This window comes from Mesoplodon densirostris, chromosome 12 (assembly GCF_025265405.1).
Source record: "Mesoplodon densirostris isolate mMesDen1 chromosome 12, mMesDen1 primary haplotype, whole genome shotgun sequence".
NCBI classification, from domain to species: Eukaryota; Metazoa; Chordata; class Mammalia; order Artiodactyla; family Ziphiidae; genus Mesoplodon; species Mesoplodon densirostris.
The window spans coordinates 22,493,412-22,514,828 of record NC_082672.1 but is presented as its reverse complement, the minus strand read 5'-3'; the positions used below and the strand labels follow the sequence as shown (position 1 = coordinate 22,514,828).

General features: G+C 39.1%; 1 long non-coding RNA gene across 1 annotated transcript in view; it reads right to left on the bottom strand.

The window, feature by feature from the left end:
- Window positions 1–2,856: 2,856 nt before the first annotated feature.
- The window catches only part of LOC132499751 (uncharacterized), a 127,038-nt gene continuing 108,477 nt past the window's right edge, over window positions 2,857–21,417 (bottom strand). Inside the window, exon 4 of the long non-coding RNA XR_009533937.1 lies at window positions 2,857–2,995. This is a non-coding gene — a long non-coding RNA (uncharacterized LOC132499751). The remainder of the gene's footprint in view (window positions 2,996–21,417) is intronic.

Genomic DNA, 21,417 nt, shown 5'->3' with positions numbered 1-21,417 from the left:
GCATCTCACAAGTGCCAAGAATTCATGGCCAATGATGTACTGAGCAAAATCTTCAACTGTTCTTTGTCCCCAAGTCAGCCCATTTCCGACACGTTATTTTTTTCCTTCCCTATAGCTTAAATTCATCTCTTTACCTAGATCTCCCAGGCACAAGCCTCTGTTCATATTCTGTTTCAACTATGACAAGCTCTTCATCACTCAGCTCAACACCGCTGGCACCTCTACGGATCCTCAGTTCTATTTCTGAAGTTCCTTCCATCGGCCTGATTCGCCTATCACCCCAGCCAGTGTTCAACCCACAGCTTTCTAGTACGCTAAAGATTAGGACACATAGTTTCTTTCTGTGTGTCGAAAACCTTCCCCAGACCACCAGATATCATCCCATACTTCCCACATTTCCCTTTCTGCTCTCTCCACTCTCTTCACTTCCTCCATTCTATCTCACTGCCGTTTCCCCACACTAATTTGCTCCAAGACCCCCAGCAGCCAATTAGACGTTTCTCTCTTCCCAGCCTCCCAGGGCTCTTAAAGTCATTCTTTATGCTCAAGGCTCCAAATCATGACTTACTGCTTGGAAACTATTCAACACATATAGAAAGAACAGAGCTGACTGTCATTGAGTTATTCAAGTATTAAGACAATGTGGTTTGATATAAATTTTTTATTTGAGTTGCCTTTAAAAATATTTGTAATAGCTGAAGGTCTGTGTGTGTGTGTGTGTGTGTGTGTGTGTGTGTGTGAGTGTGAGAATACATAGAGAGAAAGAGAGAGAGAGATTGAGAAATGGGAGTTGACGAATGACAGCTCCTCAAAGACAGGCCACATTTTTGTTCAACTTGAATTGAAAAGCATTAGCAAGGGCATGTGAGGACTTAATCCAAAGAAAGGCAGATCAGTACGTCCTTCAAGCTATCGTTCAACCCCAGATTCTAAATAATAAAATATAAACTAAGGCTTTGGGAGCCCACATTCTCTTCTAAGAGTCAGATAATGTATAGATATATGTATTTTAGTAATGCCATAGCATCACTTTTCCCCAATCACCTGGTGATTAACCTGACTAAAAACTCTAGCGAAAATACCATAGCTCTGGTTTAGAATACACTCTGGACGTAGCCAAAACTGGAAAACACATACTTTCAGTTCGAAGCTCTGTTCTCTCACTAAATTTCACTTCGGCTGTACACGGATCATTTGACCTCCCTTCTGAGATGACTAGTTGTCACATAAACATGATATAATTGCAATTATAAGCCCAAATCCAAATTATTTCATTTCTAATAAGCATTATACTATTACTAATTTAATAAACAGGAAATGTCTGTGTCTTAAGCACTATGCTGGACACAGCATGCAAAGAGATAAATAAAACATCACTAATAAAATACAAGAGCCTCAGAACTCACACCTTTAGTTGTACCCAATGAATGATGACACAATTTTAAGAGTAAAGAGGGCTTCCTTGGTGGCGCAGCCATTGGGAGTCCGCCTGCCGATGCAGGGGACACGGGTTCGTGCCCCGGTCCGGGAAGATCCCACATGCCGCAGAGGGGCTGGGCCCGTGAGCCATGGCCGCTGAGCCTGTGCGTCCGGAGCCTGTGCTCCGCAACGGGAGAGGCCACAACAGTGAGAGGCCCGCGTACCGCAAAAAAAAAAAAAAAAAAAAACAGTAAAGAAATTTACAGAACACTAGAGAAACACTGAGGGGAAAGTGAAAAAAAAATCTGCCTTCAGAAATCGCCAAAAAATGTGTAAGTGACATTTAAGCTACATCTCAAAGGGGGAAGGAAAGAAGAGAAGGGAAGGGATATAGTTTGAGGCTGGACTATTTGCCAGACACAAGTAACATATTACCCCTGTTGCCACCATTTTACAGATCATGAAGCTGAGGCAGGACACCTAAAGTCACTTGCTAAAATGTCACACAGCCAGCTTCAAAGCCAGCTTTGTATGTTCTGTCCAATGTACAAGCTCCCTTCCAACGACAAGGAAGCATTTTCCAGGTGGAAAAGGGAATGAATTATTATTGCTACAGTTAAAGTTTCTTAAAAAGTGCCTCTTATAAAATCTTTACTTGGAATGAATGAACATTTTCATCATAATTTTTTATCTGTCCATAAAAAGCTTTATAAAACTAGTCCTAGAAAAAATGCCTGAGGTCCAAGGTCACTTAAGAGATCTGTGAAACTTTTAAAATTGTATGTAAAATGTTGTTTATATATGCATTTTTCTGGGAGAAAGGGTCAGGAGTTTTTTTTCAGAGTCCTGAAGTGGTTTGTGAATCCCTCCCTGCAAAAGGCTAAGAACCACTGATTTATAGAGCATTTTGCTAGGCTGTTTAGTGTTTTCCAAAAAGGCAAATATATAGGTAAAATCTAGGTTCATATATAAAGAAATATATTTCATATGTCGTAGGAAAGAATCTTAATATAGTTTATTAATAATGTAACAACTTGATCATGAGACATTGAAGCGATCCTTTCCCATGTTTCTAATAGCTACTCAGGATGTTAACAGTGAAAGGATCATTTAGAAAGCTAATTTCCTTTTCATCTTGCTCGTTAAGTGTTTACTTTAATTCACATCCTGTGTGACCCTATGGGAAAATTTTAAACTAATACTGGGGAAAATCCCATAGGGTTACACAGGATGTGAACTGGGCCTGCACTGAACTACCTTTGGCTTGAAAAATAAAATTAGATAGGTGAGTTTCACTTTCTGTTTGTCATAAGTTCCACTTTCTGGTTCCCAAAGTTTAGATGCAGAGCCTATCTGTTTCTGAAACGGCAGCTCAAGAAAATCCGAAAATCCTCATTCTCTTTTTCAGGAATGATGTCTCAGTGTGGTAGAGCAAAAGCCTTTCTGCAGAAAATCATGGGTCGTGCCCATCAAGGAGAGTCCGCTGGAGCAGCCCCGGCCTGCTCCATACCTGTGCTCACAGAGTTCAGCCGCCGTTTTCCATTTCCTGTGGAGAACACACATCATACCACTTCCCCTATAGAAAAAAAGAAAGCAGCCCAGCTTAATTGCTGATGGAAACACTGTCATTCTTTCCACTGGCCAAGCTTGAAACCATTACTGATCTAACCTTCATTAATTTTTCCACAACAATTTGCAGAAATATCAGGAAGCAGCTGCATGAAAACTGATTAATTGTCCTTATCACCGCGACTTCACCAGGCTATATATACATATTTTTTTCCAGTTTAAAAATAAGATTTGGGATTTTTCTGTTTTGATTGGTACTGATGGTGGTATATCTTAGTCTGAAAAACCCAGATCTATTTTTGACACTTCCAATGGCCCAACATTTTCAAATCTGGAGGAGACCCCATACAATCTGGCACGGCCTCCATGAAGGAAAAGATTGCTTCCTGCCGATTACTCAGTTATATCCGTTTAAACAGACGTTAATGAATTGAAGTCTTAGAGCAACACTGCATTTATTAGTTAACGATAGAAGCTAAATTCACTTCCGAAATGTGAATTAGAAAATCCAGTGCTCCTTTTCTATTGTTTCACTTTCTTCTCTCCTTCATCATTTTAGCTTGAGCTATACCATCTGTCTCATGCTATCAAATAATGTGCAGTGCATGGCTGGCAGAAACAAGGGGAACAGTACACCTCATAACCCCAAGTATGCAATCAATGAACATCTATAAAAGTGGTACACAACGGAATCTGGCCATCTGGGGATAACTGGTTACAGCAAGCTTAGCTTCTCAGCCAGCACTCAGATTTTCAGACGTTTAACTGGTTGGCAAAACAACAACTAGTGTTCAAGAAGAGAAACACTAACAAACATTTTTGTTTTCAAAACACTAGAATTCAGATACAAATTTTCAAAGGTATATTTGCCAATGCTGCTGATGAGAAGGCTTCAAAAGCGAAGATGAAAGCACTGTCAAGTCCTTGAAACGGAACAAAGTCAATCCATAGCAAGCATTTTGCAGCACTACTAAACCTTTTGGGTATGAATGTGTTTTTCCTTCTCCATGTTGCCTGAATACATAGCAGCAAGGGATTAAAGCTGAACAGACTTGGAACCAAACGACACAGTACCTTTCAGAGACAGCCCCGAGAGACTGGAAAGAGTTCCTCCTAGGACTGCCTCAAAATAATCCAAAGGCTCCCTTCACCCCAGATATGTAGGCTCCTAGTCCAACCCCAAACCAAAGAAAGATAGAGGTTGGGCAATGGTGATGTGAGACATTGAAATAGTAACTGGACATGTGGCATAGTGACCCAGACCAGGGACTCTGGAGCCAGAATACCTCTTTTGAATCCCATATCTGGCACTTAGTAGACATATAAATAACTTTTGGCAAGTTACCTAACCTTTCTGTGCCTTAGTTTTCCCATCTGTAAAATAGGGATAACGATAATATTGTTAGAATTGGTAAGAGAATTATACAGTGCTTAGAAATGGCACTAGGAAGTGAAAGATAAATATTAGTAATGAATTCTCTATTTCTCTGCTGATATTTCAGTTTTATGTTAGTCTAAAAGAGGAAGAAACCATGTGACAAGAGCTCCTTAATTAATTTAACAAAGCCTACTGTGTTGGATGAAAGATTTCCCCTGCTAACATGGGGATACCAATATTGCCTGAAATACCACCACTAAAACGGGGTCAAGCAATCAGGATTAAATTCTCTGCTCTTTCTGTTGACCCGCTCAGGTGTCTTAGAACAGCATGCTTTGTGATGCTGTGGGACCCAGGGGCAAGCACTGCTGGGGACTACCCTACCTCCCCATCCACCACCAGCAGGCGTGGAAGTGAGAGGTGGGAAGGCCACTCCAGGCCAGGGAAGCACAAAGAAAGAAGGAAGCTGGCTTGGTCTTCATCATAATGAAAGGGCTTTTGCTGAATAAGACCAAGGAGCTCATTTCCCTGGCACTGAGATCAGGATTAAGGTGCAAGGAGGCCACACAGAACAGGAAGGACACCACTTTTAACTCCTGCCCCCCTAGATGACCTTAAGTAACTCACTAGTCTTTCCAAGGCCTTGATCTTCTGCAGCAAAATAGGAGATTTTATCTAGATCAGAATTTCTCAACCTTCTTGTTACCATGAACCCCTCTGACAGTCTGAAGAAGCCTGGGGATCCCTTCTTAGCATAATGTTTTAAACTACATAAAATAAAAAACATAGAATTATAAAGGAAACCAATTATAATGAAATACAGTTACCTTAAAAAAATTTTAAACAAATTTGTTGACAGGAACATATGTGACTCTTTATTAAAAATTAGAAACAAGATATAGTACAGGGTAATATATACAATGGAATATTACTCAGCCATTAAAAAGAATGAAATAATGCCATTTGCAGCAACACGGAAGGACCTGGAGATTATGATACTAAGTGAAGTGTCAGGCGGCGAAAGACAAATATCATATGATATCGCTTATATGTGGAATCTAAAAAAAATGATACAAATGAATGTACAAACAGAAACAGGCTCACAGACTTAGAGAATGAACTTATGGTTACCAGGGGGGAAAGGTGGGGAGAGGGACAGATTGGGAGTTTGGGACTGACATGCACACACTGCTATATTTAAAATGGATAACCAATAAAGACCTACTGTATAGCACAGGGAACTCTGCTCAATATTCCGTTACAACCTAAATGGGAAAAGAATTTGAAAAAGAACAGATACATGTATATGTAAAAATAAATAAATAAATAAATTTTTAGAAGATATAGTGCAGGATAATATCTACCATCATTTTTTTTTTTTTTTTTTTTTTTTTGCGGTACGCGGGCCTCTCACTGTTGTGGCCTCTCCCATTGCGGAGCACAGGCTCTGGATGCGCAGGCCCAGTGGCCATGGCTCACGGGCCTAGCCGCTCCATGGCATGTGGGACCTTCCCGGACTGGGGCACGAACCCGTGTCCCCCGCATCAGCAGGCAGACTCTCAACCACTGCGCCACCAGGGAAGCCCCTACCATCATTTTGAGCAGTTATAATTATAAAGATACTCTGAGATATTATCCACAATAGTAGTGGGACATGAAAATATCTGTGATTTCTACTGGCGACCAAGTCACAGATGCTGCTAAAACTACTATCATCTGTTGCCTACATTAATAATGGAGGCAGTGCTGAAGCTCAGGTAGATGTTTGTGAAAATATAGTTTTAATTTTTCTCTCAACCAAGTTCTCAGACTCCCTGAATTCTATCCATTTGTGGTTAAGGTCCCCAACCTACGTAAATAATAAATCCCTTTATCATTTCACTGATCTCAGATCAATGATTTAATTGTTTCCCTAGCTCCCTTCACAGAGAATATTCATAAAAGAAATTGGAACTATCCTATCCTTTCCAAATGTGTGGAGAAAACAGATTTCCAGGATAGAAGTGTCTTTGCCCATCCCTACGGAAGTGAAGGGAGCACTTATTGACTTGGAAATGAGCTACCCAAGCACTCCCAGACCCTCTCAGCCTAGGTGTATACAGATGAAGTGGCATCAACACCAATTAACAACAGCTCCTGTTTCCAGCCCCACCTGCTCATACAGGACCTCCAGTCCCCTTGAAAAGTCCCAACCAAGTATTCTAGGATGCCAGCAAGGGGGACTTATAAGAGCCCAAAGGGAGTCTGACAGCCAGTCACAACACCATCTGCCACATCTTCCTTCCTGCAACAGCTCCCCCTAGTGTCCTCAGGAAGGAACCACTGTGCTGCCTCTGCAGATGGTGCCCTCAAGATTACGCTCACGCCCAGATACAGCCAGCAGAGCCCACACCGCCGAGCAGGAGGGGTTCCTGCCTTGGGTCCCATGCTTCAGAAAGGCCACATACCACAAATACACAAAAGAAATGTATGGACAAATATACGGGCACCTCTGTCACTGGCATCCAGTTGTCCTGTAGCACTAAACGTCCCAGCTCTTGACTAGAGCTGTTTAGGCCCCAGGAAATGCTTTTCCTCATCTTGTGCCCAATGTCTTTGCTCCAGTCAAAAAGTGAACGAGTTCAAATGCCCTGAAGGTTTGTGGGCTGTGACACTGCGAAGTGGGGAGCTCGACATCATTTCAAAAGCAGAGAAGATGTAAGCAGCATTAATGCTTAAGAAAAGACTATCTAGGTTGCTTCCATGTCCTGGCTATTGTAAACAGAGCTGCAATGAACACTGTGGTACATGACTCTTCTTGAATTATCTAGTCAGCCATTTCTCTCAAATGGCACAACAAAGTCTTTTATAGCAAAGTACAGTAATGGCAGCATCTTTCTTCTTGCTTCTCTTAGTGATCGGATCAGTGGTTCTAGAATTATTAATGATTAGTGCAGCATTTGGAAAAAGAATCACACATGGTACCTCAGGAACATTTCACAAGTAAGCAACTCTTATTCTTAAATTTGTATAGAGGTAAACTGCATAAAACATGACACTAATTCTTTACATTAGCAACTAAAAGAACACTGAATCCTAAACCTGTGTGTAGATTTACTTTGATTAAAATATTTAAGAAGACAATAAAATTTCTAGAAAATATATTTACAAGCTTTAGCTCTGTTTAAATAATTTAGATTTTAAATGTTTTATACACTCATTATCATATGGATTTGCCTTTTCATTTTAAAGTAATTTTGGATATTTAATAAGAAAAATCAGTGTTTTAAAATAGTTTAGTTTTTGAATTTTTACTTTAATTTACATTGTTGATGAAAACATAGTGATACTTTGTATACTTTGAATACAAGTAACATTCTACTTTTATATCCCTTAGCTCATTGAGAATGAGTGCAAGTCAAGATCTTGGTATAAGTAGCTTCTTTTTTGGAGTTCAGAAGCAATAAACTCAGGGGGAATAAAGGAAGAGAAAAATCTAAAAATAGTCAATCTGCTTAAATTTTTAAAGCTTGAAAACAATGAAAGTAAGCAAACTTTTATCAAGCCTGACCCATGTAAAATTCACTAACAGGACATTACAAATTCTTTAATGAGGATTTAATTACTATTCACAACAAAAAGGAGCCAGAAACTTATTCTCACCAAATCCACAACTTAAACAGGTCAGATGAAATCCCTACAAATTCACATTCTTTTTTTTTTTTTTTTTTTTTGCGGTACGCGGGCCTCTCACTGCTGTGGCCTCTCCCGTTGCAGAGCACAGGCTCCCGACGTGCAGGCCCAGTGGCCATGGCTCACGGGCCCAGCCGCCCCGTGGCATGTGGGATCTTCCCGGACCGGAGCACGAACCCGTGTCCCCTGCATCGGCAGGCGGACTCTCAACCACTGCGCCACCAGGGAAGCCCCCACATTCTTTATAAATAAAGATTTAGTCACTGATCCAGTTAAGAAGAAGGCATGTGGGCCTCCGTTTGAACTCTTGCCCTGGAGGCCCCACAAATATTGGTGGCAACAGCCAAATCCCGAGTTGTGTGTTCTTAAGTCCAAACCAAGCTTGGCTTCTAACCAACTTGCCGTCAAGACTGTCATGAAAGCAGTCCACCAGGTTTTCGTCTCTACTCCTCTTCAGAATCTCACGGATTATTATTTTACACAGAGGAAGAATTTTAGAGGTTTTGCAGATATATATGGAAATGCAATTATATTATATATATAAAAATTAAGAGGGCAGGTAGTAGAATAAGGGAAGGTTGATTTACTTGCCCAAGATCGTAAATTAGTCTATGAGATCCAGGGCAAGAACCTTGATGGTTTCCTGACATTTCAACCAATGACTTTTCTAACCAATCACTGCTCCCTACCTACCACAGTTAACTACCCACATAATGTTTATGTGTTGCCATGTAATGTTGGTATTATTCAATTCAGAAATCACTCATTAAGGTTTTGATAATGTTAGAAAATAAGACTTAGACATCATTGAGTTACCAAGAGTCACCCTTCTCATAAGTTATATGTCTTATTACTAAATGTATAAACTTAAGCATGTTTAATTATAATAGACATTGCAGAATTTATACAGAACATTTCCAAACGTAATTCTCTAAGATTTCTAAAAGAGGGTTTAAATGATAATGATACCATGAGTGAAAAGATTTTAAAATGTGTGCTTCAGAAAATGCTAACTAATTGCATCTGTTCTGAAGAATAATTCAGTGCCAACCTTAAAATGGAATTAATTTATTTTAATTTAAATTTTTATCAGATTTCCAAAATACATCAAACTTATGTATATAAAATGGGGTACATTAAAAATAAGTGATTATAATCCTAGCAATGTTTAAAATAAAGTAATAAATATCTTCAAATAAATGATTAAGTTTTCTTTGTCCACTGGCTCACCTCTATATTCTAAGTAAAATCCCAAGTGAACTGATATTATATCCCATATGTTGTACAGGCCAACCACATTTGTGTCAAAAAACACAAATATAAAATATCTGATATAGAAAATTTTTTAAAATAAAATGTCTCATCATAAAATTCTTAAGAATAAATTTCCATTAGGTATATATTTAAATAGCTTAAGAATAAAAGTTTAGATGAGGACTCTGAAGAGCCCTATTTTTATTGAAAGTAGTAGAAAATTTCTTTTTTTTTTCATATGACAAATATTTATTGAGTATTGACTCTGTGCTAGGTACATATTTATCTTCCTAATCCTGTTAATGTTTTTTTAATATAGTAGAAAAGTTCTTGATAACTAATCAAAGTATTTTAAGTCTTGTTCCTGCCACTGGTAAAGCTTCACAGCACATAAATTTTAAAGCACACATATAGTTCTAGACATTTTGAAAAGACTATATCTCTTTTACCTGTAAATGATCAAAGGGAATTTTATAATTAATTAATCAATAATTTATCTAAATGATCTTATTATGTATTTCCTGACCAGGTGGCAATTTTCCATCCACTTACAACAACCTTAAGTTTACATATGTTGTCAAATCCCTCCCCGTTAATACTATATTTTCCAGGTAAAAACATTTAGTTTACTTGTATTTATCAAAACGGAAAATACAAGTCGTTTGTCAACATCCATCCCTATCCTGGATGAATGAATGAATGAATGAGTGAATGAATGAATGATCTTGGTACACACATCAGACCAGTTCCTGTCCTCTCCTCCATGGCTCCAGATAAAAGGTGTAAGAGTATATATATGCTTAGAAAACGATATAGGCAGGCACAAATGCATACTATTTAGAAAATAATACCGAAGTGAAATTAACTTTTTTCTCTCTCTAGAATTAAAAAAAAATCCACATAAACATTTTATTTTTGTCAATAAATATTTCCAAATTTGGGTTAGTGCATTCTTAAAGTATGCATAATAAAACTTTCAAATTAACACAGAGTTGAATTAAAATATTTTAGTATCTCTACAAAAATCTATGTTAATATGTTCATTAACTCCAAAAACTCAAAATTTTATTTTGACATAATAAAAATTATTGACATTTATAATGAAAATCATTGCCATTTACACAAATATGATGCACATATATATATTTTATTTGATTTGGAAACAAAAGAATCCAAGATTAAGAGTTCTGGGACAAAAGTCCCATAGGTTTCTTAGTTCAACTTAAATTTTTGACTATTTAAAATAGAGGTAAACATGGTAGCATGTTATAGCTGACCCCAAAACATGAATGTATGCTGAAAAACCAAATGGGGGGTAGAAAATGAAGGTTTTCTTTTCTTATACATCACCAAGGTGACATTAAAACAAGTCCTGCAAGACATAAACCTATCAGCCACAGTTGTCAGTTGGAAAAAAAGTATAAAATTATAAAAATGAGGCAAAGAGGTAATAAATAAAAAAGAGTAAAAAGAGAAAGTATTACCTGGCAAGGAACATATCGCTAACTCTCTCAGGTTTACTGTGCCCTAGGAGACCAGCCTAAGTGAGACTCAATGGTCCTACCCACTTCTGAGTTTGATTGCTGTTTGAAAGGATCTTGACAGTGCTTTCAAAGGTAGAAGATGGCCCTACATTTGGAGAATTCCCTGAGGCTATTTCTATGGATACACAAAAAGGCATACTGACCCTATCTATCCCAAGGCGTCTGACAAGACAGAGGAAAATCAGCCTGATAAATCATCCTGCCAATTCAATTCTTAAGGGAAAGGAATTCCAGCGGTGTAGTAGGTAAAGTCTGATGAGAACATATGACAATTTCTTTAGAAGCTCTGACAAGCCCCATTACCATTAATCTAATAACTGAATTACTATATTGTAGCAGGTTGAACACATTTTAGGGTTTACAATGGCAGGAAAGAACTTTGAGGGGTAAAATCAGGAGTATATAATACTCACCCCATAAATGTACTTCCATCAAGCTGTATACTTATAAAACAGGGAAATCTACTTATATTGTCTAGTTTCCCATAATAAGGAAGTATTTTATTTTAAATGTTACTTTTTTTTCTCTACTCATTTATATTTCCCAGCACTCAACCTGGGACACAACAGGAACTCAGTAAATGTTTATGGATTGAGGGATCAAGTGTGTGAATGGATAAACGAATACATGAGTGAATGATTATAAACACACACTTACCATGTGCATGTACTATTAAGCATCTGTGGGGTAAAGAAGCAATTGCTTCTTCCTCCACTCTACTACTCCTTTTAAATTCTCTCCTTTCATTCCTTTTAAATTACGGGGTGGCAATGGACATAGTATACATCATACACAAGAAACCCCTCATTCAGCTCTCTAGTCAAACCTTACTACCTCAGAGAGGACTTCCCTGACTTTCTATCCAAAACACTACATCCTCCTTACTTTTTAATCCCCTTAACTTACTTTATTTTTCTTTATAACACCTATCAAAGCCCAAGATTGTATGGTTATTTGTTCATTGTTTTTTCCCCCAATAAATTCAATGATGTCAGGAAAAATATATAAATAAATAAATTACGGGGTGGCCTGATACAATTTAAAATGCCCCTCTGTGGTAATGTGAGTGCCTCTGTGAAAGTTCTTTTACTGTGCCCAATTTGCTGTACTAATTGATTAAAAAAAAATCCACTAAACATAACCTTGATACAAATGTCATCCCTTCACACTCTACAGTAATACGCTATTTGTCTTAACAAAGTAATTTTTAAATTTTTCTTTAAGTTCTATTATTATTCCTAAATGTTAATAGCAGCCCCATTACCTCCTATGAGATGACTGCCTCTCTGCCCAGTTTCCTAAGGGTGAATGTGACACAATACGCCTGTATGTGACAGTGTGTTTTGTCTGTTTATTGGCACATGACTATCCTAAAGGACAGGAAAAGAACTGGTGTGTATGTGTGTGTGTGTCTATGTGTGCGTGCACTTCCCTGGATTGTTCTCTAGAAATTTCCTTCCATGTGGGAAAAGTGCCAAGGAGAGCCCGAGGACTTCCCTGACCCTGAGCCAAGGGTGTGGCAAATGCGCTCACCCTAACCAGCCGGGTGCTTAAAAGGGAAATGGTGGGAAGGAGGAAGAAGTGAGAAAGAGGGAGGCTTGTAGTCAGTTGAAATCTTGGACCTGTGAGAAAATCATCTAGGCATCCAACACGTTTGCAATATTGTAAAATTTACAAAGACTTCTCAGGACTAACACATTCTCAGGGGGTACCTCGAAGACCAGCCGGTGAGCTAAGATCTACTGAGGTTTCTATAAACTTGACCTGTCAAGGATAAATCACTGAGGAAAGCTCAGCCTTTCTTTCACTGATGGAGTTTAATTATATGTTCAAGACAAGGAATAACCTTTAGAATGTTTCCCCCCTGCTCGACTGAAACCTCTTCAAAAACCACTCTTAACCCTTAAATTGTTGAATGCAGGGGCCCTTTCTTAGATGACATTGTTACCACTTTGCAGCACTTCGCACTGTGGGGCACACCTTCCTTAAATACAGAGCTTCCAGCTCAGGATCTGACATACCAGGGGCAATAAGTAAGAGCTCCTCTCTCTGTAAAGGTCCTCTCCCCTTAGTTTCTTTGACACTTGCCTCTCTTAGTTTTCTTGCTATGTTTCTGACAGCTAAAATATTTTGGATTCCTCTATCTGACCTTCCAGGCCCAAGTGTCTTCTCCCCTAGATTCTTCCCTATTTTTCCAGCATCAAAATTAATATCACTCTCCTTTGTGTTCTCATAACTCTTTGCACTACTCCTGTTGTCGCACTAATCATGATCTGGTTTGGATTTCAGTTAATTGAGTACACTTATATCCCCACCCAAATTTTCAGCTACTTGGAGACAAGACCCTTCTCATTTTTCTCAGTACACACCTCTAGCACAGAGCACAATGGCTTGCACATGGCTTGATTTTCCATAAATGTTGGCTGGATTCAAAAGTTTACTAAAGTCGTTGCATGGAATTTTTAACTCCTTCCTCTTTTCCACCCCTCATGTAGGCAATCATGTGTCAAAACCTATAGACAAATGATTGCATTATTTCTCTCATCTGTCCCCTCCTTCGTATTCTTATTACAACCAGCTTAGTTCAGAAATGTATTACCTCTCACAGAGATGATCCCAATGGCTTTTTAACTTGTCTACCTTCAGGTTTTCTACCTCTTATTTGTGAGGTGAGGTGAGGTGAGGTATATTTCAAAAATATAATCCAATCATATTACTCCTTAGCTCAAAATTGGTTCTTTAATGTCTACCAAACTGATGTGCTAATTACTCCTTCAAGGTCCTCTATGCACTCTCTAAGTCTCTAGGTATCTTTCTTTCCTCTCTTTGGTGTCTCCTCTTCACTTACCAATGCTGTGTTCCAAACACATCATGTTATTTTTCGTTCCTATGACACCTACATTACCCATCCCAACTCTTTGCCTATGTGGTTGTAATTCTCTCCATCTGTCCAAACCTTGCCTGTCTTTAAAGCCTTCCTCAGGAAACACTTCCTGATCTCCAAATCCCTCCCTCCACACTCCCATGAGAAAATTCATGTGATTTCTTTCTCCTCTGAATTTGCAACGCATTTTATTTATACATTTCTGATGGCGCTACTTAAGCTTCCTTATATCCAAGTTAGTTATGTACTAATCTTGTCTCTCTTTTGGGTTTACAAGCAACTTAAAGACTAAAATGCAGACTTACTCATCACTGTAGTCCTCCAACCACCAGAACACTAAATTGCATATGGCAGAAACACCATGAACATTCATTGAATTAAACCGAATTAAAGCTTTTACAAATAGCCAAAGAAAGCTCAGGTTCCATGTAAGAAGGATGGGGGCTCAAGCCAATTTAGTGTTGGTGACTGTGATGATTGGTGTTCTCAAAAGTTCCACTTAAGGCTGATGACAGAATCAAGCTCTGCTACAGTCAATGAATAATTTATTTCTGCCCAAATATTCTGTTAATGGAAATCTTTTTATGGCTCATGATCTAAAATATATTTACTGCCCTTTGGTTATTAAATGGTTGCTTTAATCATTAGTACACAAAGTAATGACAAATGATAATTACAGGATCGTTATATGCTTTTAAACTGATTGAATCAAGAGTGTCTCTGCTGAAATTCAAAAACTTCTCAGTGGATGGGAATGGGAGTGGATTACATTGGGACCGGCTGACTCACCGCTACCAACAAATTTAAGAGCCTAAGGATCTTGTTAGAAATACCACCAATTGAGAGGACAACTTGCAATTCGAATGGCTAATACACTTTTTCGATTTTAGTGCTCAAGTAAAAATGCCCCTGCTTCCCTGAACTAGACTGTTTCAATCGAAGGCATCATAGTAAAGAAAAGAAGAAGTGCCTGTGTTCGCGCATTCCCTTGATTTTCCAGCCTGCCCAAAAGTGTTCCTTTGCTGTGCTATTTCAGCAAGTTGTGAGGTGACAATGCTCATGCTTATCAAAAGGAAAATATAGCTATTTTTCCCGTATGTTTTATTTTGGCAGGCCGAAAGGCACACTTCCGGCTGCTGTTTAATCTCCCTAATATGATTAAACATGTGTACTCTGACAAGTACACATGTTCCTAAGGAGGTGAATTTGTGGGGGATTTTGGCAAGGGTAAGGTTGAGAAAACCCAAAACATCCTAAGCTCTTGGGAAATATTTAAGGAGCTGGAAGAACAGTAAAAAGAGGAAGAAGACTCATGCCTTCCAGTGAATTCCTGTTTCCAGCTATAAACCCTCATGGGGAAAAAAAAAAGTTGAGTAGTATAAAGTATAAGCTTTTTATCTACTTTTATATCAAACTCGGTACACAATCAAATTCATCATCCTGAGACCCAAGCCAGCTTCTCTCTTTACTTCCTTTTTTTCTATTAAAAGTCCTATTCAGGGCTTCCCTGGTGGCGCAGTGGTTGAGAATCTGCCTGCTAATGCAGGGGACATGGGTTCGAGCCCCGGTCTGGGAGGATCCCACATGCTGCGGAGCGGCTGGGCCTGTGAGCCATGGCCGCTGAGCCTGCGCGTCCGGAGCCTGTGCTCCGCAACGGGAGAGGCCACCAACAGTGAGAGGCCCGCGTACCGCCAAAAAAAAAAAAAAAAAAAAAAAGTCCTATTCAAATTCGCAGGCTCAAAAGCCTCGTGTCATCACTGACAGCTTCCTACTGCTCTCTGCCCCCAGAAGTGCGGATATAAGCGTGCGCCCGTGCACACACGCCCGTGCACACACGCACACACACACGCACACATACCCCTCCTGCACCCAATCAGGCAGCCCTCCGTGGGCCTCCTGCACATTCTCTCATCTTGTCTGCGTCCTGTCAACCCTTATTGCCGCCACTGCAATTCAGACCTTCAACACCTGCCTGAACTCCCAGTGTGCAAAGTCAGATCCGAAAGTGCTTTGGGTCCAACTGTCAAATTTCCACAGGACAGGTCTAGGCACTATGACCTTGGGTATTGGGTATATGGAATCCAGGGACAATTCTCAGAGGCAGTCACCTGTGGAAGCATCAGGAGAGTCTTAAGAAAAATACTTTGAGCTGAAAGTAGCCATAAAGGCACCAGGATGCAAAACTTGCGAAGTGAGGAACTAAGGAAGAGATTGGAGGAAGTTAAGTCAGAATTCCAGCACAGGGTGGTACAGCCATTACTGATGGAGTGTAGTCTATAAAAATACTGAATCACTATGCTGTACACCTGAAACGAACACATTATTGTAAATCAACTCTACTTCAATAAAAAAAGAAAAAGAAAGAATTCCCTGAACTTGGGATTCAAGTGTTCACTAAAGTTTTCTTAGTGCTTTCATCTGTGATATATGTGTGGGAGGAGAGGGAAAGGGCATAACATGCGGTGACAGCTCTTGTGTGAATTAATGCTAAGTGCCTCCTAAGTGGCTTCTGTGCTTTCAGGGACTCTTGCACCCACTCACCCTCCCCTCACCTCTACCCCCGCACCATCCAGCACAACCTGGCCCGGTTCAGCTTCCTAAAGTGCAGCTCTGATGACATCACTCTTCTGCTCAAAAATTTTCAGGGGCTTCCCAGAACCACAGGCTGGATTAAATGTACATCTTTAGTCCTGAAGCCAGAGACAGCTGTGCTTCACATCCACATGACCTGTATCTTCCAGGAAGCCTCTACATTCAGAGGCCATGTTTTATTTTATCTCATTAAATCTTTTCAGAGGTCAGTTGTTTTTGTTCCCATGGTCAAGACAAAGACAATAAAACATCCTTGTAGGGGAATGTAGGGAGTTTTGTTTTGTTTTGGGGGGTGGGTTTGTTATTTTACTTTGAGACTAATTTTTTGCATTCAAAAAGATCACCTAGAAAGCACATAAATTTGTTTATGGCTCTGCTCTGGATATTTAATTAGAATCAGACTTGCTGATTCATCTCCCTAATATGATTAAAATTAAATCTGTGCCCAGGTATCAATTTGCAGTCCCCCAAATGAATTTTAGATGAAAACTCACAATCAGATATTTTTATTAAATTCAACAAATATTTATGGAATATCTACTATTTTTTTCAACCACCATTTTCAAGGCTGAAGAGGACACCAATGAAATAAAGATGTAGTCTTTGCCCTCAAGCAGCTTACAGTGTGGTAGGTGAGATAAAAGCCCCACATAAATCACTTTATTAAAAAGCATAAGCACAAAAATACATACAAAAAAGAGACAGGAGAGAAGTAAAAAGTATTAAGGGGATTCAGAGAGAAGAAGAGATAAAGCATGAAGATCTCTGAAGTGGATGATGCTGTTCAATATCTAATTTAGTAATTCACAGGGAAACTATAACTGCCAAGGGAATCAGATCTATAAGGATGTTGCTTGGAGTCTATGAGATTCTCAGAGCAGGGGAGTGACTGGGTGGATTTCACAGTTATCATCAAGGAAGGGAAGGTACACTGCCTCCAAGATTCCCTAAAACTCTTGAGATCTGATTCTTCCCCCAAACTCCAATATGGCTTCTACTTCCTTATTTGTTTCATACTAAACAGAATATACAGATCGTATCAACAAAGCTCCAATATTTGAACACTACCAGTCAACCAGACCAGTGATCTGGCATCGAATGACATATTGCCTGTAGTTGGGAGAACCAGGGCTGAATCCTGCTTCATGACTCACTAATGCTGTGACTTTGAGCAAATCACTCAACTGTAACTCTTAGAGCCTCTGTTTTCTCATATACAAAATAAAATGTAAGTAATATCTACAGAATAGTTCTTGCTTTAAGTGGGGTCATGTAACATGGAAGCCATTGGTAAACTGTAAAGCATTACACAAATGGTAATTCAGGTCATCCTAGAAACAGGGCATTCTATGTAGCCAGTAAAAGATGAGAGGTCCCGCCACCACAGTCATCCTACCCTGCAAGCTAAAGGAAGGAGACAGGAAGAATGACAAGCAGGAAGAGTACTATGAAATGACATTAAAGTAACCCTCGGGCTTCCCTGGTGGTGCAGTGGTTGAGAGTCTGCCTGCCGATGCAGGGGTCGCGGGTTCATGCCCCGGTCCGGGAAGATCCCACATGCCACGGAGCGGCTGGGCCCGTGAGCCATGGCCGCTGAGCCTGCGTGTCCGGAGCCTGTGCTCCACAATGGGAGAGGCCACAACAGTGAGAGGCCCGTGTACCCCAAAAAAAAAAAAAAAAAGTAACCCTCAGTCAGTTTTTCAAATGGCTACAGAATGCTCAAGGAACAAAATGTGCTTTGCTCATACTACTGGTTTAATTAATCTTGCTGATGATGAATAAATGAATGGGTAAGGAACTGAATATATGAATAAATCAAGGTATAGTCAAGTGAACTGCTTGAAAAACAAAGCAGGAGGAGTCCAGTTTTATAGAAGAGGTTAAGAAAATAATTCTGGAAAAATGAAACCATGTAGCCTGAGAAGCTAACAGTAATGGGCTCCACTCACAAAGGCTGTAATGGCAAAACAAACTGCAGTCCTTATAGTAAGTAAGAGCTTACGAGTCTATAGGTTTCACATCGGTTTAGTAAAATTCAGTCAGAAACACTGATACCCTCTTCAGTTACCTTTAAACCCAAAGGACGCAACAGAAGAACTGTATGCATCTGAAAACCTATAAAAATGGCCCTATATAAAAGGACACATACTGAAGGCCACAACGCATTGAAGCCCATAAGGTTTGCTCTGAATTATATGTGACAGCAGGAAAAGTTGTATCAAACCACAGTGAACAGAGAGCAAATCTTATTTGCAACCTCATCAAATCTTTATAAGACGTACTAAAATGTGCCCAAGTTAAATAGATTAAAAGTTTCCCATTTTATTTTCCATACTGGTGTAAGTAATGACAAAAAAAGTAAAAACATAAAGGAACAGATGGATGGATAAACACTGAGTCTGAGGAAATCACAAAATACAGCAATTTCTACAGGAAATAGAGTTATAAAGTTTGGATTTTCTAATTTAAAGTAAGATTTCAGTAACTTCTGACTCCAAAAATGACTATCATAACTATGTAATTCTCAGCAAATTAATTTCTGCTCTGAAACCTGATTTTCTCAAGTGAATATGGGATTCTTAATTCTTATTTTTCAAAGATTAAGCAGCTATAGCAAAGAACCTGACTCTGCAGAACACATCCAGTGAATGCTAACAATTTTCACCTTCCTTCTTATCTTTCCTCAGCTTAAAGAAGACATACCACTTACATAATTCTTAAATAATTACATCCAATGCAATGAGAGTGTATAAATCTGTGCACCTGGTTTAAAGGTCTATAGCCCAGCTACTATTACCTTAAAATGAATAAGGTCAAGACCAGTCAAAAGCCCTGGCTATCTGAAGGAAAATGGCAGGACATGAAAAGTCACATTATTATAAAGTAATTTGTATTTATTATCTTTTACAAAAAGTACCATAAAAGAAAGGCCATTCTAATGATGCAGGTTTTCCTTTTATATCGTGTAAAATTTTATCATGCAAACTTTCCCTTTTTATCTTTTTTATCTTGTTTTCTCTTACTACCAATTTGGAGTGGGGGAAATTGGACAAATTTTTAAAATTTATTATTTGAAAAAAAAATTCTTGCTTGGGTCAATGGACAAGACCAGGCTCAGGCAATAAAGTGATTGAGAGGTTGCTGATTATGTTGTATACAGCACGAAAAAAGCTTACCAATTTCATATGAAGTGTTTCCTTACCAAGTGTTTGGTTTAATGTTACTCATCTCTATGTACATTTCTATTATGTCCACAATGATGGGCTAAAGAATCAGTCATGTGATTAATAAAATACAATTATTGTTACATTTAGACCATGATTGTGACTATTACCAACATGAATCACTATTGTCAATAATCACTACTAGCTACTGAGTCTGTACCACCTGCCAGGAGTTTAATCCTCACATAACCTTATGAATTAAGTAGCGTCCTTATGTAATTAACAAAAAAAAATATTTTAAAACACAGTGACCTCAAAGAGCTGACTTAACCAAAGACACCCAGAATTCACAGTAACATAAGCAAGGCCAATGTCCGTTCTCAGGAGGCACTTACAGAACAGTTTCCTAAACATAATTTAAATTAGGTCCCACCAATCGAAATTTAACTGTAACACAGTGGGGTACCTTGGAAATAACTGTAAAAGCCAATCCTTGTGAGTAGAAGGAAAATTAAATGTGGCAGACAAAGACATTTAAGTGAGTAGTTCAGAGCATCAATTTTCATCTTCTAACATCTATTATGACTATTGAAGAAATTAAGGCTTTGCTTTTGAAACTTTATCATTTCTCTTCATGATGGGTTTTTCAATCTAACTGCCTTATATCGCTCTAATTATCCAAAAAATGTTCCGAATGGCACCGTGTGCCCATAACAATGGAAATTATTGGTCACAAATGAATCTTGGGTCATGAACTTCACAGGCCAAATGAAAAGATTCCCTGGGTTTCCACACTTGATATTTCTGCACTCACTGGATGCTCAAAAGCTACACTAACAAATCAAGTTCCAGGGAAGCAGCCTCAAGGAAGATTATTTTAGACAAAGCAAAGGCAGTTGTCAGCATTGTATAAACCATATGCGACAATATCCCTGAAAAACCACCTGACCCCACCACGTCTGAAGATGCCCAGAGGTAAAGCAGACACTACTAGTTTGGTTTGGAAGTCTGCTCCCCGAATGATTAGACACTTTCCTCTCTTATTTACCATCATTCATCATATTTTTAAATACTTCTAGTTTATCCAGAGGGAAATAAAGTAATGAGATGCACAATTTAGAACCATGAATAAAATTTTGTATTTCAGAAACTAAAATCATGTGACCTAGACTAGGAATACAAATTTTTTTCCAAATTTTCTGTGACTGTGTAAAGAGTTAATTAAAGCATGAGTCTGCCTGGATTAAAACAAAAATTACCAAACCCTAAAATCAGTACCATTTAGATTTCTGATGTCAAAAATCTGTTTGACAGAACAGGCTTTACTACACTGACATTTTAACAGTAGCCAAAGTCCTGTTCCCACTAAATTCTGTCTTGGCAGTGCCAAGAATTTGCTAAAAGCCTAAACTCTTCCTGGTTAAGAATTCTCTACCTCAAGAGCGTTCCAAAGCAACACAGTGCAACAAGGAAGCTGGATTAAGCAAGTCCTTAAGATTTCTATTCTTATCACAGAAACTAAGCTTTCTGCAAAATGAGAATGGTTTAAAGCAAGGAGGCTGGACTTCCCTGGTGGCACAGTGGTTAGGAGTCCGCCTGCCAATGGAGGGGACACAGGTTCGAGCCCTGGTCCGGGAAGATCCCACATGCCGCGGAGCAGCTAAGCCTGTGCGCCACAACTACTGAGCCTGCGCTCTAGAGCCTGAGAGCCACAACTACTGAAGCCTGTGCGCCTAGAGCCTGTGCTCCGCAACAAGAGAAGCCACTGCAGTGAGAAGCCCACGCACCGCAACGAAGAGTAGCCCCCGCTCGCCACAACTAGAGAAAGCCCGCACGCAGAAATGAAGACCCAACGCAGCCAAAAAAGAAATAAAATAAGGAGGGTTACTAATTTACTCAATATATTCTTTATACCTTAGATTTGAATCTGATACTATACAG